The following is a 16,852-nucleotide window of genomic DNA, read 5'->3' as shown; positions in this document are numbered from 1 at the left end:
TCGTAACAAATGGAAAAGTCGAAGACCCCGATCCAATTCAAGCCGAAAGTATCATAAAGTTCCCGAAAGTGTGCATCGGGCGGCCATGCTGCCTTTCGGGTATTGACTAGTGTGTTTGAGCGTCATGTTTTCATAGTGTTTTCGGAAGTGCCCTCTTCACTGGCGATGTCGGCGGCGAGAAAGTGCTCATTTAATGCTCACTGGACTAACCCGAATATTTCGGAATATGCAAGTTAGATTAAGCCCGTGCATAATGATCCTAAATATGCTCAATGCCTTGTGTTGTAATGGTATTATATAGTTAACCACCTCTACAGTGGTCAGGGAATTTCAGCTTTGTCGGGGAAAACCTGGAAAAGTAAGGTCATTTCAGAATAATATTTTGCTAGACACCCTTAAATCTCCTATTTCCAGAGAATTAAAAAAAATTAAAAAAATGTCTATAGGTTTAAAACCTGCAGAGAATAAATTTTTTGTCCACATAAAAACGTAATACAGTAGAGGGTTAAATGTGTTTGGCCAAATAAGCAGACATGCAACCAGTTTTAACTATTTTTGGAGTACTACGATAAATTTTAATATTATAAATATGCATAGTTCCTGTCATAAACTTACTGCCTTTACGAAAATCACTAAGTCTGTCAATAAATTTAACAAGACTCGGTGCTCGTATGAACCTTAGTGTTTGGCAGACGACGCTTGACCCTGTCACAATCCTGCACCAATCCCCCCGTCGTTGCCTTGAGATTCACGTCCCATCTCGTACCACGTGATAGCCATGTTCTTGGCGGTCCGTGGCCGATGTTGCCGAACGGAGCCGAAGTTTCGGTTTCGATTTGTGCTTGTGTTAAAATTAGATTTAAAAAATATATATCCCAAGGGAAACTCCACTAAATTCCGCATTAAATTTCACATTAGCTCAATTTCGCATTAAAAAGCCCTAGTAAGAGGCACTATGTCTTTTGCTTTGCGAAAAATGGGATATATATTTTAATCTAATTTGAAAACCAGCGCAAATCACAAAAGAAACTTCGTCTCCGTCCGGTAACATTGGCCTTGGGCCGCCAAGAAGATGGCTATCACATTGTAAGAGATGACACGTGATCCCGTACGCAACGGCGGGCAGGATTGGGGCGGGCCTGTGCCAGGCGTAAGTGTCGTCTGATCCACACTCTTGGCCACGTTTTGATGTTTACGACATTCGACGACGTCTGCAGAACTGCAGCATAAATCTGCGCTCATGGTGTCGGTAGTGTCGATAAATTCCGAGATACAATAATCACGAACTGTAAGGCGACGATGGTGGTTGTGACGCGGGAGTCGGTGGTAACAGCGAGACCATAGCGGGACCACCTCCCAAGAAGCGCGCTGCGCATCCGCGTTACGCCTATGACGTGGACAACGCTGAGCGAGGCGAGAAAACTATGCTAACACCTGTTACGATTGCCAGGAGAAGCAAAAACAAACACAAGGGGGCAATGGTGCCGTCGTTTAGCTCAATGTTGGCTTCGCCCACGCCGTTTCCTTGACTGCACTGTTGGTTGCGCCTTAATTCGCCGCTCGAGTCAGCCAATTTCGGCAACTCAGCGAGTTGCAATGTTTGCCTGACCTTTTAAGAAACACTTAGACGGAACTACATCGAAATATTTGATGTGTGGTCTTCCTAGGTGATAAGGAAAGGGTCTGCATTGTTTTTCAAAAAGATAAATGAAGTGGAGTTTCCTTTAAAGCTGTTATGAGGAACCACGCTTTGATTTGTTTGTCCACACGCCAACACATCATTCAGGTTGGCAGGACCTCTGAAAGTGCCTTGTATTACCGGGCCTGGATGTGTCGCCATCTGGTGTGCTTACCGCACTATTCTTTTGGTGCGTCTACAGTCCACAGTCGCTTCACAGTCAGAAGTTAGGATGCCATGACGACAGCGGCACTTGTACCTGCTTGTGATATTCACCGCACGTTTGAAGACGAACTCCCAGGATCTTGATATTCGACAGCATGACACTTCCGGTTCTGCAACAGCCTTTCTTGCCACCGTGGGACCACTCTTAATGCATGGGAAGAAGAGGGTGGTAATCACACCAGCGGGGAATGCATCCAGGCATTATGCCTGCACGAAAACATGCTTGAGCACCCGATTTTCTAAGATTATGTTTACACTTGCAGCGTTACCTCGGAGGTGGGGTTTCTCTACCCGAAGACAAGTTTAACTGGGCCGTGGATAAGCACAAAGTCGGACTCTCGCTGCTGCATCCCGTTGGCCCGGTGCCTCTACAAGGACGAGGACCTGATCAACAGGAGCGTGACGGGCCAGCCCTCCAGGCACAACATAAAGGATGGCGCCATGAAAAGAAAGCCCATCACACCAGCCAAAGTGGATGCAACCAAAGATGCGTGCCTCACTCTAAAAAAAAGTAGTCATAGGTGACTACCTTTGGGGTGGTAAAAAGTTGTCCCAAATATAACGACCCCTAGGGTAAAAATGACGACTCCACACGTAGTCAAAAAGCAGGTAGTGAAATTTGACTACCCCCAAAAGCAACATGGCGGACGGTTAGCGAGGCTCGGATTCCCCGGTAAGGCCTAGCGAACAGCACGGCTTTTCGGCCGAGTTAGAGAATAAGGTGCATACGCCTATTCGACGTCTTCCAGGCGCAACCAGACACTCTAAACATCCGTCCTTAGACACCGGTACCGTACCTATTAGCGGGAGGACGGCAGCGTGTTTGCCGGAATCGTCGCGATTGCAGCCGACGGCATCTCGCTAGATTGACTGTATTTTTACCGCCGGCGGAGAACGCTCAAAAAAGAAATCGTAACGCGAGGGATGGGTATGCTGACTTTATTGAAGACAACGTATGCTTGTCGTTTGCGGCGATGAATCGCTGGGCACCTTCGTCGACACGACGGGAGGCGTTCAACTCGCACCAACACCCCGCTTTCTTTCTTTTTTTTTTTCCTCTATCTCTTCTTGTTTGGGCCTACCTCAACCGACGTGGTTATCCATTGCTGCCTGCACTTCGCAGTTCTTCGACACAGAACAATAATTTAGGTGGGCGAGTCAAACAATTATTACGATTGTTTTCAATCTGAGAGGCACGTGGAGCCCAGTGGACCGCAGAGCCTGGACGGCTGGACCGTAGCCAGCTGTTTGTAGTCAGTAGGTACAGGACTTCACAACACTTAGCTTATTGAATCAGGCGGCAGCTTGCGCCACCTAGGAGGTGTAGTCGTAACCGCTAGATGCACTGAAAAAAAAATGCTCATTCAATAACTCTCCTGAGGCTCTTGAACTATGTACGTACTTCACCTATGACAACTCATGCGCCAACACACACCAACCACGATACCGAACACTGTTACGGGCACATACATATGAACAGTACAACAAGGCACAAGCAACTGCAACACAACAACACCGCGACTCTCTAGACTGACCACTCTACCGACCCGGTTCGTATATATGCCCTACCCGGTTCTGACAAGGATTAGGCAGGTGACTGCCGCTGTTTAGTTGATGAATTCAAAAAGTATCTGCAAGTATTATTAATATACAGTTGTTCTGAGTATTTAGATTGGCCGGCTAGACACCTCTCTTAATCTAACGTTTTGAAAGGCAACATGATATGAAAGTAATCGGCTAAAGTAACACCACATGGCATGCTCCCGATCAGTTTCGGTTTCAGATTCACGCAGAGATAAGCTTACTAATGCCATGTTGCCCCATGCTCGTTCCGCGCGTGTAATAGCAGCAAAGGTTACAATAATATCTGCATTCCTAGTCAGTAATCGGCTAAAGGTAACATAATTCTTAGTCCTGTGTTGTTAAATACCCCACAAAGCCCAGCGTATCATATTTGCTACGTGGAGTTTGATAACTCAAAAAGTGACAATAAATTGCGTGAAGCTGAGACCATAGCGTTATTATTGTAATAACTCTATGGCTAAGGCCAAAGCCTGCAGTATCGATCTTGATACGCTGACAGAGTTTTCCGATTTAGGTAGTTCAGCAAGGGCCCGGCAGGCTGCCGCTGGCAGCTAGAGCAAGATGGCCGCACGCAGCAGCTCGCTCGAAGCAAGGAGGTTAGAAGTACTAGAGCACTATATAGCTCCTACGGAGCAGAGTAGCGCAATCCTTTGAACTCCGTGTTTTGCCGACAACATGGCCGACAGAGCGGATCGGCGCGAGTCACGTGGTACTCAGGGTTCCAGGAGGCGGCCAGCCCTATGGGAGAATACATGGAGATCGACTCAACACGGCTGATTAAAAAATGAACGCCAAGTTCACACTTTTCAAAACTAGTCTGTCGTGAATTTAGTAAAGCACTAAACGTTTTATCAAAGTTTTAATAATATCGGATGCGTGTGCAAATTTTGAGAAGGCTATTTCCAAGTCAATGGCGTTTGAAGCAGGCGATTTTTGCTCGTAGCGGAGATGGGCTTTTCGGGTAGGCCGGGGCGGGTCACGTGAATGGTGTGACGTCGCCGTGTCGTCTGCTGCATGATGCCGCTCAGGCAATTTTTTGAAAAAGATCACGTCCTTGCGGGGCACAAAACGTAGCGATAATTATTCTAAAATGTTCCATTATTATGTCAAAAACGATTGCCATTCCGTACATCCCCACAATACTGAAGAAACAACGATTTTCTCATGTTCTCCATGCATTTCTGACCGCAGTTGGAACCTCCGGGCGTTCGCCACTAGTCGCCGAGAGGCGGCGTTCTAGATTGCGCTACTCTGCTCCGAAGGAGCTATATAGTGCTCTAAGAAGTACTAGGAGGGGGCACGTTGCAATATTGGTGAAGCCTAGTCATAAAAATTTTCAACGATTTTGTGCCCAGCGTGACCGCAGATCTCTCTGGCGATTGGTGCGCGTGACATGTTACGTGTGAGATGGATGGTTGATTGTAGAAGGACTCCTCGCCGGCTTGCTCGCGCTCCGTCCGGTAGGTTTTATCATATCGAAGTCTAGACTGTGGTGTATTCTAGTACCCCATAGCAACACGAAGGTTGGCTACGGTCGCGTGATGTGGTCACGTTGGCATGGTAAGTGAGGAGAGTAAGGAGGAAAATGAGAAAGAGGCGAGGCGTCAAGTGAGCATGGCTTGTGGAGGCTACGCGGCCGACGTCATGCCCTCTCCTACCCTTCTATTCTCCATGGCTCGAAGGCATACCGTGGGCGTCATTTTACTCTAAAAACAGTACGCCGTCCTATATTCGGCAATTTTTTTTTGTTTTTTTTTTGCTCAGAAAGTGTTGCGCAACCACATTATTCCGTTTGCTGTTGTTTTTGAGTCCCGTACGCTTAGTAACATTGCTTCAAATATCTGCGTATCATTTTCGACACAGTGGGTCGTAATTGATGGCACAATTTTTGTACCAATTCTGATACGTTTTCTTGGTAAAGCTTTGAATGGTACACGTTTTAACCGTTTTTTTATTGATTTTTTCTTTCTAATTTTAGGTTTCTAAGTTAGGAACATATTGAACAACATCGTCGCCGGCGAAGATGTCAGCGATTTTAGTGATCTGTCGGAAAGTGACGAAAATTAGTCCCCCCGCCGCGGCTGAGCCCTCTGAGACAAGTGATGATGAAGAAACCGTAGAAAATTAATTCGGATCATCTGTAGCTTCGTCTTATCGTCCATACAACAAATGGCGAAAGGAATTGCTCCAAAACAGTCATGCTGAATTTTCCAAAGTATTCTTTGAGCCGGATGCCATAGATTCACCATTGTTCCTTTTCCGCCAGTTTCTAAGTACTGATATGCTCACTATGCTAGTGGAGCAAACAAATGTGTACAGTACGCAGAAATACGGCAGCTCCTTGACACAACTCTGCAAGAGCTGGAGCAGTATATTGGAATATACCTGAAAATGGGGCTTACAAAATGCCGAACGTCATATGCTACTGCGAGAATGGGACAAGGTATTCTCCTATCGCTGACAAGAGGTCGAGAAATCGTTTCATGAAGCTGATTCAATGCATGCATGCTGTAAACAACATGAAAACCACCAAAGAAGCGAAGGAGGACAAGTTGTGGAAGATTCGTTCTTGGATTTTATTATTCCAGCACAACCTCTAGAGCATTGAACAAGAAGAGTTCAATGCGGTGGATGTGATAAAGGTGTTATTTACAGGAAGGAGCTCGCTAAAACAGTACATCCCAAACAAATTGACGCCGTGGGGTTTCACGCTTTGGGGACGGGCAGGCACAACCGGTGTCCTTTACGAGTTCGAGGTATACCAAGGCCACTCTAAAGAAAACTACATTTTTGGACTTTGCGTGATACTGTCCTGAGCATCTGCCCTGAAATACGTTCAAATGAAGACTTCAAGGTTGCAGCTGACAATTTTTTTAGCTCTTTGAACCTTGTTGAAGGGCTAACGAGAGGACTACACTACGTTGGAACTCTGAGGCAAAATCGGCTAAGAGACTGCAAACTCCAGGATGAGAAGACTCTGAGAAAAGTTGGCCAAGGCTCACATGATTACAGAGTTGACAATGACAAAGGAATTGTGGTAGTTCGCTGGTTTGACAGGAAAGCTGTCACCCTAGTGTCAAACTTCGTCTCTGTTGAGTCAATTCTGCAAGTCAAACGGTATGACCGGAAGACCAAACTCCACATTGACATCACACGCCCGGCAATTGTTGGTATGTACAACAGTTTTAGAGGGGGGGGGGGGGGATTGACCAGCATAATTATCAGGTGTCGCTGTACAAATACACCATTCGGTCCAGGCGCTAGTACACGTACCTCATATATCATGCTATCTTCATCTGTGTCGTGAATGCCTCGAATATTCACAGGCGCCAAAGCCATCAGCTGAAGGAGCAGCCACTCAAGCTGAGAACCTTCATTGCCAGTTTATCAGAAAGCCCAATCTCTACTGGAAATGCGCCAAGAGGACGGCCGGTCAGTCTGCCTTCGCCTCCTATGAAGAGGAAGTTCACGCCAAGTCATCCCCAAGATGACGTTCGAAAAGGCGGGGTTGGGCATCTTCCAACTATGGCGAGCAACCGACTTCGATGCAGGAACTGTGTGCCCAGCGTGAACACCTTTAGCACGGTTGTGTGCGCGAAATGCAATGTAACTCCGAGTCTGAGCAAGCGACGCAACTGTTTCTTTGAATACCACAAGCCACGAGACTGCAGCTGGCAAGGACGTAGCAGAAAAGCCCAGTGTATCATATTTGATACGTTCAATAAGTTTTTACTGGTTTGAAATTTCATTGTTCTTTTTGTATGAATGTACTTACCTTAGCCACAAATAAAGGCACACAAGTTTCTACAATTTTAATTTGCCTAGAAATATGTTTGGGCTTAAATTTCTCAAGCACTTAAATTTAGTGCTTGAGAATAGGTGACAATTGTAGCGGGCAAACACTGGCGGCACACTTTCCCGTGTTGATCGTGTGACCGATGAGTCGCTCTACTCGCTCCACTTTAGAATCCCCTAAATTATACTCGTGTGAAAAAAAAAGGATTGGGGTACCTGTAAAGAAACAAAAACAACTAGGTTTCTTCTTTTTTTGTGGGCTGCTTTTGGGGAACATGTACACCGATATCAAATTATTTTAAATCTTTCAGTTTTTTGTTGACAACAAAAGGTTGGCACTTTTCAAGTATGGGGACACTTGATATAAACAGTGTATTAAGCTCAAAACATTAAAACATTACAGCCAAAACTATACTGTGTATATATATATAAATTGGCTATAATGAAGACAAAGTGCTCAGGTGGCAATTGTTTGTATTATTTTATTTTCCAAACCTGATTATACAATTTTATATTGAAAATATTTTCCTCTAAAAATAAAAAAAAACTCACAAAACAACCTTGCAGGTTCTTTTGACACATTGTGTAAATGGAAATCTGAAAAGGAGTCTTTTTCCAGCACCGGACTATCGAACTATAATAGTTATAGTAATGATACTTTCAAAAGCCTGAAACAAACCTTTGAACATGAAACAAACCAGAAAACTTACATGGAAACAGGGAACGTTTAACCAAAAAACAATGTTATGTATGCATTACAAACATATTAAGTCATCAAAATATGCAACATCACAGTCACTTCACCATTCTAAAAAAAATACCTGAAAATATGTATAACACAGAAAGGGATATGGTTTACACCAAGCAAGATACTGGGCCATAAAACCAAAGTTTCAACAATAAAAGAAAGTATGAGTGGGTACCCAAAAATAACCGGAATGAATTCCAGGAGGCCGGGCATTCTTAGTACCAGCATCCACCTCTTGCAGCACCCTTCCCAAGTTAGTTTGCCGACCGGCGTCGTCTGCTAAGGATCTAGCGGCATGTTGTGAATTGTTTCCCCAAGGGCATCAAAATCATTCCTTGTTTTTGCGATGTCTGACTTGAAGGACCTTCCACATCCATAAAATGATTTCCTTTCAAGACTTTCGATACGGGTGAACAGAAAAAAGTCACACGGGGCGAGGTCCTGAGAATATGGGAGGTTGAGAAGCGGTGTCATGCCAGGACAGTGTCTGCTGAGGCATTGTTGTGATGGAACTATCATTCCCCCTTTCCCTCATATCGGGGCATTTCTGCCTTACTGAGTTTCGCAAGTGTCGCAAAATTCCCCGGTAAACACCTGGTTAATAGATTCACCAAGAGGAACAAACTCTGAGTGATCAATGCCCAAATATTTTCGCGTTCTTCTTCAGTTGAGGAGGTTAAAGGTCTCCCAGAACGAGGTTGCTCATCGATCAAAAAATCACCAGTCTTAAAGCGAGAAAACCACTTGCAATTTCTTATTAGCATCTTCCTTGTAAGCTCTCTGAAGCATTACAAGAGTTTCTGGCAGAGTTTTACCTAAAGCAATAATTCACAGCCCCATGTTGTTCTTTCATATCAGACATTGAAAAAAAAAAAAGATTTTGAAGTGCTTGGAAAAGCTATTTGCAGCAGACAATGCCAGTCGGCAAACTCGCTCGGAAGAGGTGCTGCAATGCGCTGCTAGCGACGGAAACTGGTACTACAAACAGCCCGCCTTTCAGAAATTCATTCCGGTTACTTTTGCATCCAACCTGGAACGAATCACTGCACCAAAAGCTTTCGATATATGCCATGTTTAAAAAAAAAAGATGGCAACCAGTCAAAGAGGCTCAATAGACCTTATGAAAAATTGTTTGGTGATCTGACAACACTGAGAATGTCGCCATTTTAATGTTGGCAAGCGTCGTCGGTACCAAAGCACGGTGGAGGCATCAGAGGGAGCCGTACGCGCAGTGTACGATAGCGCAGCAGCTGTTTTCCGCCTTCTGACCATGAAATGTGGACAAGGAGTTTAAGCAACCTACCGCAACTGTCTGATGAAGCTCTAGGAGGCCTGTGCACGCTGGCAACAACCTCGTCGAAGCAAAGTCCTTCGCCTTTGCTGTACAAGCTTACACACTGCGGGTTGTCGCCAGCTTGTGCACAGGCCTCCGAACGTTTCATCAGACAGTTGCGGTAGGTTGTTTGAACTGTTCGTCCCCGTTCCATGGTCAGAAGGTGGAAAACACAGCTGCCGCGCCATCACACACTGCCCTCCACCGTGCTTCAATACCGACAACGCTTGCTAACATTAAAACAGTGACGCTCTCAGTGTTGTCAGAGTACCAAGCAATTTCGCATAAGCTTAATTGAGATGAGGCAATTTTCTCTGTAACATCAAGCAACATCAGCCACAGTGTGTGCCCAAATAATGGCAGACTTCGATAACTGGTACTGCAGCTACCATACTTCATTCACCTCTAAGCTGAGACTGAGGTGGAAGCGAAGCTACGTCCTCGTTAGAATAGTCATACGCCTCTCTTTTGCCACATCATCACGCTCCCGGCCATACACACGCGCAAAGAGTTGGGTCAGGTGATAAAAGCAGTGATGTGATTGGTCATAGCCATTTTGGAGCAGCTGTTTGAGCAGCCAAAAGTTCATTTTGAAGAAGCAAAAAGAGCTCTTGGAGCACAACCGCACACTTCATTTTCATTTATATCACAGCAAATGTGAGGAGAGATGGCAAATATTAGGAGAACAAACACCAGCTGTTTAGTTGCTTGTGGAAGCACCAGACACGGCAACAAAACGACGACTGACGAAGAACAGCGCAAACGGCTGTGGATGATTATTTTAGGTATGAAATCCCACTGAAAAAATGTTAAAATACAATCATTTTGAGCACCTAGATTTATGTGTCCTTCAAATTCTCAGGGGGGTTGTAACAAAACTGCAACTCTTAATTAAGACAAAAAAAAACATAAAAAATAAACCTACAAGAGTCCATATATTCGCGACTCCAGCGACCTATAGGGGGCGCCACCACCAAACAAACATGGCGGCTGAGTCCAGGTCGCGTCGGCACGGCCGCGCCGCCTGAATGGGTGGCGCATTCAATTTAACAAATTTTCTTTTGTTGGATGCCCAATTTTATGGGTATTTGAACTGAGACAGTTAAGTGGAGCCGGTGCGCATAAACTTGTCGAGCATAGTTTTGTTTTGCCGGTGTTTTTTGTTCTTTTCATGTCAAACTTTCGTTTCGGAGACTTCGATCAAAACCGAAACTATGGGCTCCGGAGAAACGGTAATAGACTCTAATTAGTTTTGATCATCTAAGAAAAGCGGCGAGGGCTACAAAATTGTTCCACCGAGAGTAATTTTTAGCTAACTCGCATGCCTCAACCATGCGACTTATCTGTCCGCGAAATTGAGCTTTTGTGCCTGTCCGCGTTTCAAGAAACAGCTCCAGTCGTGTGCTCGGTCAAGAACACAGGCTGCAGGAAAATTACGAAAATTAAGCAAGCGCTTTTTGAGCCAAGGAGCATGTCAACTCGGTGGCGCTTCACTAAGCAGCTGATACTCGTGTTTCAATTCAGGTTTTAGTAGCAATCGAGAAGTCATTTTGACGAATATGCGGATTATGTATTATATTACGTACTATGGTCCCACTAAAGCGATATTAGTATATTCTTCGGGTTGAAATATGAGCTTGGTTAACTAACTATTAGGTGAACTGCTGAATAAAAGTATATTTGACAGAGAGAGAGATACTACTTAAACTTAGCCAAATGGTTCTAGCCGGTAAAACGGAGACGAATGCGGACAAACTGAGGAGAGTCTTCATCGGAGATTCACTCAGACCTCTCTGCATTGAACTTGACCTCGAATCCTGAACGGATAAAATGAGTATTTTTTGTGGCCGGTCAACCTGAGCAATGTAGACGTATATTGCTGCTGGCTTCGACAGGGGTTATAATATGAATATTGGAGGCGCGATAGATCCTAATGACGCGACAGCTTCTAACTTTGCGAGATGTGTCCCCCACCCTTTTGAAAGCAGATAATTTCCCTCATTAATCATATGCAGCGAGCAGGTTTTCTGAATCAAGTAATTGCGAAATTAGCCCAACTCCTTCAATGTGGTCTTTTTCGGCGAAAAGCCGCAAGATGAATAGCCAACGCACCGGCCGGCGTTAGTGGCTAAATTAACTTGAAGCTAATCGAGCACAACCAAACTCAAGGAAAGCAGCTATCGAACCTTCCCATTCACTTAACTGCAACATTGGTGTTCCCTCCAGTGAAACACTACGTCTGTCGACCTCAGTCCACTGTTCTACATCCTTATAAAGAAACCACTTATCAGTTACCAAGCAGTCGTCACTTTGAATGTGATTAGAGACAGACGAGAAGTCAAAACGTTGTTCCGTGATTCCTCCTCATCCAAAAAAATTTAAAGCACGCGACCGTGTGTTGTAGAGTAAACGGGCTTTCAAACACGCGATGGAAAGAAATAATCTACTGAGGCTTCACCACACTAATTAACACTCAGGCAAACTTAAGAAATTTTCGGACCTTCGTCAAATTACATTGCTCGCCCCCGCGCCGACAGCACGTGTCCGCGAAAGCTATCAGAGACTCGGCGGGGCGCGGAGCGACCTGGACCGACTGCTTCCCGGTTTTCCCGCTTGGCGGCGTCCGTTTTGCTGGAGTCGCGAATGCCTTCTTGCACCCCGTCTCGCTCAGGAGTACCTTTCCCCTTAGTACGCGGGTGTGCTGCGGCGAAGCAAGACACGCAACATTGCGACGCCTAATTTGCAATTGTTGCTTCACTGCATTACACCACGCGGTAAGAAGCCCACTCAAGAAAGCTAACTAACCCACCAGAACAGACCACGAACACGAGACTTGTTGTGAAACTTCTAAGCACTGTCAGTGCTTGGTGCGAAATCAAATCGAATAGTAGGTATGTTATTTGAGACGATTACCGAAAGTCCTGAAAACCCGCACAAGCCTACACTAACGATTCGCCCCGGCAGCGAGGCCTGCAGCTGTTATATTTTCAGTATTATTTAATTGAACTTAAGTTCTGGTGCAATGTTGGTGCAAATTCCTCACATTTTGATCAAATGTAGCAAGTGTAGCACAATAAGCACTTAGGCACAGTTTGGCACAATTGGCGCAGCAATCACATCACAGGGTGATAAGAGGGAGGCGGCTGATTGGTCCGGCAGGGTGAACATAGTATAGCTGGTGCACACTTTTGAAAAGGGTCTATTCAAGGGTAGCTGACAAGCTGTCGTTGGCTGCAATACAAATAGCAGAAGCGCATACTGCAATGTTCACTCGTCTCCTATGATTTTGATATAGCCTTTGTTCTTCTCATGGGCAACTCTGGATCCCACCGCTGCCGTCATGTCGTGGTCGAGACAGGTTAACGACGACAACTGATTCATTGCATACAATACGTGGTCCTGTGGGTTGTCGGGCTGGTGGCATCTATTACATGGTGGGCCTTATCTGCTAACCCTCTTTCGCATCTCTTTGCTGGTGCTTGCCACGTGAGGTGCTGTGCTCGGCGGTGGGCACTGGTGTTTCCCACAACAGTTCTAAATCTTTATATAAAAAAAAAACAGGGTGACAAACCTGTAACAATGTAGCAAACAGATTTGTTTTAGGCTGGCTTCACACGAAAAATCTTTTTCGACATTTTGACGTTGCAAGGCGAACAGAATTCTGGAAGTTTCACGATCTAAACCAACAAGCACGCCCCCCAAAGGATTGATGATCCATTCCACCGCCTGGCCATGGTCTGACGAGCAGCTGAAATCTCGTTAAATCTTGAAGTAGCAATAGCTGCAATTCCAGTCTCCTGAGTTCACGAGCAGCAACCGCTGAAATAGCAACGTGCTATTTCTGGTATGATCACTATCCAAAAATACAATTAGTTCATGCTGTATAGACCCAAACTTTCGGAGTGATCACTTGCAACTATGCCTATGTCTTTTGCTGATGCACCTAGAACCATAAACTACTAAACTAGAAAAAAATAAAGCAACCAAATTTTGTTGTCAATTAACCTTCTGACCCTGCAGTGATAATGAAATTAAACTACAAGCATATACAGGTTTATTTAAAAAAATGTTTAATATCTATCTTGAGTGAATTGCTATATTTCTATTGTGAATGTCCCATTCTTGCAAGCACATCTAATGCAGTCATTGAAATGTGAAAGAGACATCTTGGGGCATTTGGGATACGAGTCACCTTACCACGGCCATTGCTAGCCTGGCTGCAAGCATGCCTGTTTACAGTGTCACTAAATACTTCACCAGGAAAAATACATTTGTCTCCATTCATTTACGCCGGCGCACCCACACTGCCAAATGTTGCTCTCCGAACGGTGTAGACACCACGCATCTGAGAGAATGCATGAGGATCACACCGTCCACACTGTACAGCAGTCATGCCGCACCAAGGGAGGGGGCTGCCATGGGCACGCCGAGATACTGGGTTTGCCGAGACAGCAGAGGCAGCTGTCTCGACTAGTGCTCCAGGTGTCCACAACCATAGACGGGAACAGTCATCTATTGTTGCCATCAACTGTCCCAATAGGCAGATCTCACTAAGCATTCCACGCATGCGTGATGCCGCCATAACTTTAGTTCACAGGAGGCAGTGCACGAGACGGCTCGTGTCGTCTCGTCACGTGCAAAGCTCCAGCGGAGTTCTCCCACATGCAGATTAAGTTTCTTTGATGCATTGTGGCAGCGGCGGCTTAATGAAACTGGCTGGTGAGATTGGTCTATTCAAAGGCAAAAACCCTGGGGCTGCTGCACATCCAGTCGTTCCAACCATGCAAAGCCTTTTTGTGTCCAGGCCATTGGATTCTCATGGGGTGAGATATTTTCATAGTAAAGTATCTCGTGTCGTCATGTCACAGCCTGGTGGTTTTCAACACCCATGGGCTATATAATTCCTCTTCACTTTCAAAGAATTCTGTTACATCAGAAAGATGAGAGGTTGAAAACAGGGATGAAGAAGAACGTCAGAGGAAAGGAGTGGTGAAGCAAAGCGACTGACCGAATCGTCCAAGGCGAGCCAACGCAGGACACCTGTTTGTGCAGGGCGTGGGCTGGGGTGGTGTGTTGCCTAACCTGGGTGGCCTCTGAAGGAAACCTAGACCGGGCTTGGCTCAACTGCCAAGACCCCAGTTTCATCAGACACGGGGACACCTAGCACAGCCAGGCTTGCAGGGGGTCTGAACCCATGCTGGGCTCGGGGCTCATGATGATTGGTGACACCACTCACCGAACACCCACAAGCGCACAAGTCTCCTGTGGCAATGCAACCCTGTAAAAAGGCATTCAGTTCATGAAGTAGATACTGATCAAGCCAAGCGAGAGATACATTTCAGCTGAAAGAAAAAATGAAGGCTCAGCTCAGACATATGATAGATGCCCAAGTGCGGTTGTCTGTCAAAACCAATGTATTTTACATGCTTTAAGTGAACTAATAGTTATCATAGATAAACTCAAAGCTACAAAGCAAAATGTACCCAAAATACTGAAAGCTGAGCTAAAGTATGCACAGCTTTCTTAACCGAAATACCTAAGAGTGCTTTTATTTCACTTGTCTTTCTAATTAAGTGCACCTCTTTTTCAGCTACAAATGGAATGTGCTCATGTGAAACCTATAACTTCATGCTAAATCTGGGTCATTCCTCCTCAGCAGTGTGCTGGCTTGCTCAAAATAAAATCAGATCGCCTTATCTTGGTCTCAACAAAAAAAAATTGTCAAGGCTAGTGCTGCCTTAGCAAAGCTTTTTCTTGAGGCTTCCTTAGATAGACCGACTGAGTTACGTTCGAACAAACCAGCCAATAAATAAATTATGGACAAACAGAATCAAGATTACACATTCCACTGAAACGAGTAGCCAAGTGAAATCACCAATTAGCTGAATGCTCAGGCGGTTGTAACCTGCCAACTCAGTAGCCTTCAACAAAAACTCTTTTCATTGCATCAGTTGGCAAAGTAGATGTGAAACACGTGCACGACAACGACAGGCATTGTATGATGGTTCCCACATGAATCATAGCTGGCGTCCTATGACACTGTGACATGGCACGTCCCGATGTCGCATTGTGGGGAGCTGGCCGACGCAAGCAGAAATTGCAACCGCATATTTTGGTCATTTCACTGCAGTGTTAGGTGTATGCAGTTTGAATGTTTTCGTGTTCTGCGAAGCTACAGCAAGCACCATGAGTGACAAGGAAGGTGTGATACCACCATCTCAACTACAAAAAAACAAAGCATTGCAACAACGACAATGATGCCGAGAAGCGGTGCTAAAATGCTGAAAGGCAGTGCATGCTTTGGTTTTGCTGCATAATTGGTTTTGTTGTAAAGTTCAGAAGGTGAAGAGGAATTGCAACAGCCAGGGTCCTCTGGGGTAACAACCGCTACAAAGTCACATAAGCACTGTGGAAGGTGTTAGCTGTGCCAGGGCACAGGTTTCATAATGACGCACTGTGCCTGTTGTCAGGCGCCCGTCACTATATACCTCAAGCTGTGCGAGAAAGATGTGCGTAGGTAAACAGTAACAGCCAGTCAAGCAGCACCAAAACAGTACCTGTAAGGGTACATGGGCTCATCCAGCCTTGACACGAGAGAAGTCTGAGCCAAGCTGGGCTTTGAGTGGAACCTCAGCAGAATCCACGAAAGAGGACCAGACAAGCCTTCTTTCATGTACGTCCCAAAAAGGTGCCTACCACACTCTATTAAGTATATAGGAGGTCGAACTTGGGACGCAGTCTTCCCTCAAAATAAGCTTTAGTCACTTTCCATGATCCCAAGTGTTGCTTGGGGTCTCGTGAAATGACAGCCCCGGCAAGTTCTTGCCCACAGGTACCACGACAAATGCCAAAAACAGCACCAAGAATACAAGAATGCACGAGAGGCTTATTTTCATTCACATTTTCTGCCTTGTATAGGAAGGCGACACACCCTTGTAGTGATAGCTGGCAACTGGAAATTGATCTGGCATTATCAGTATACAGGAGGCTATGCTCCATGACGCCTATCCTGGGGCCCTATGTTGCACTTTTCGGACTCCCACGGCGACTAGGGAGAGGGAAGTGACGTCAAACACGCAGCAAACGCAGATTGGATGTTGATTGGTGAGAGTTGCTGATGACGAATTTCCGCAGAAGAAAACAAAGAAAAAGTGAGCTTTGTTTTCTTCTGCGGAAATTCGTCATCAGCGACTTTCACCAATCAACACTTAATCTGTGCTTGCTGCGTTGTTGACGTCACTTCCTTGTTCCTAGCCGCCGTGGGAGTCCACAAAGCGCGACATAGGGCCCCAGGCAGGTCAGTCATGAAGAGCTTGGCACAAACCATCTTCTGGAACCCCGGTGTTGACAAAGACATTTAAGACCATGTAAGAAGGTGCGAAACATGTGCCCAGTCTTGTTAAATGCCCCTGGTGCAGGTTCGGGTCAGCTGACTGGATACCAAGCAACGCTGAACATGGCTTATATTATGCCGTACAGCTGGAGAGCT

The 16,852-nt window shown here is 45.5% G+C and overlaps 1 pseudogene; it reads left to right on the top strand.

The window, feature by feature from the left end:
* The first annotated feature begins 1,735 nt into the window (after positions 1–1,735).
* Positions 1,736–16,852, top strand: part of LOC120851177 — a 49,657-nt pseudogene continuing 34,540 nt past the window's right edge.

Source organism: Ixodes scapularis, unplaced genomic scaffold, assembly GCF_016920785.2.
Source record: "Ixodes scapularis isolate PalLabHiFi unplaced genomic scaffold, ASM1692078v2 PGA_scaffold12__126_contigs__length_90152505, whole genome shotgun sequence".
Taxonomy (NCBI): domain Eukaryota; kingdom Metazoa; phylum Arthropoda; class Arachnida; order Ixodida; family Ixodidae; genus Ixodes; species Ixodes scapularis.
The sequence above is the reverse complement of the archived record's forward strand: the minus strand, read 5'-3'. Positions and strand labels throughout refer to the sequence as shown.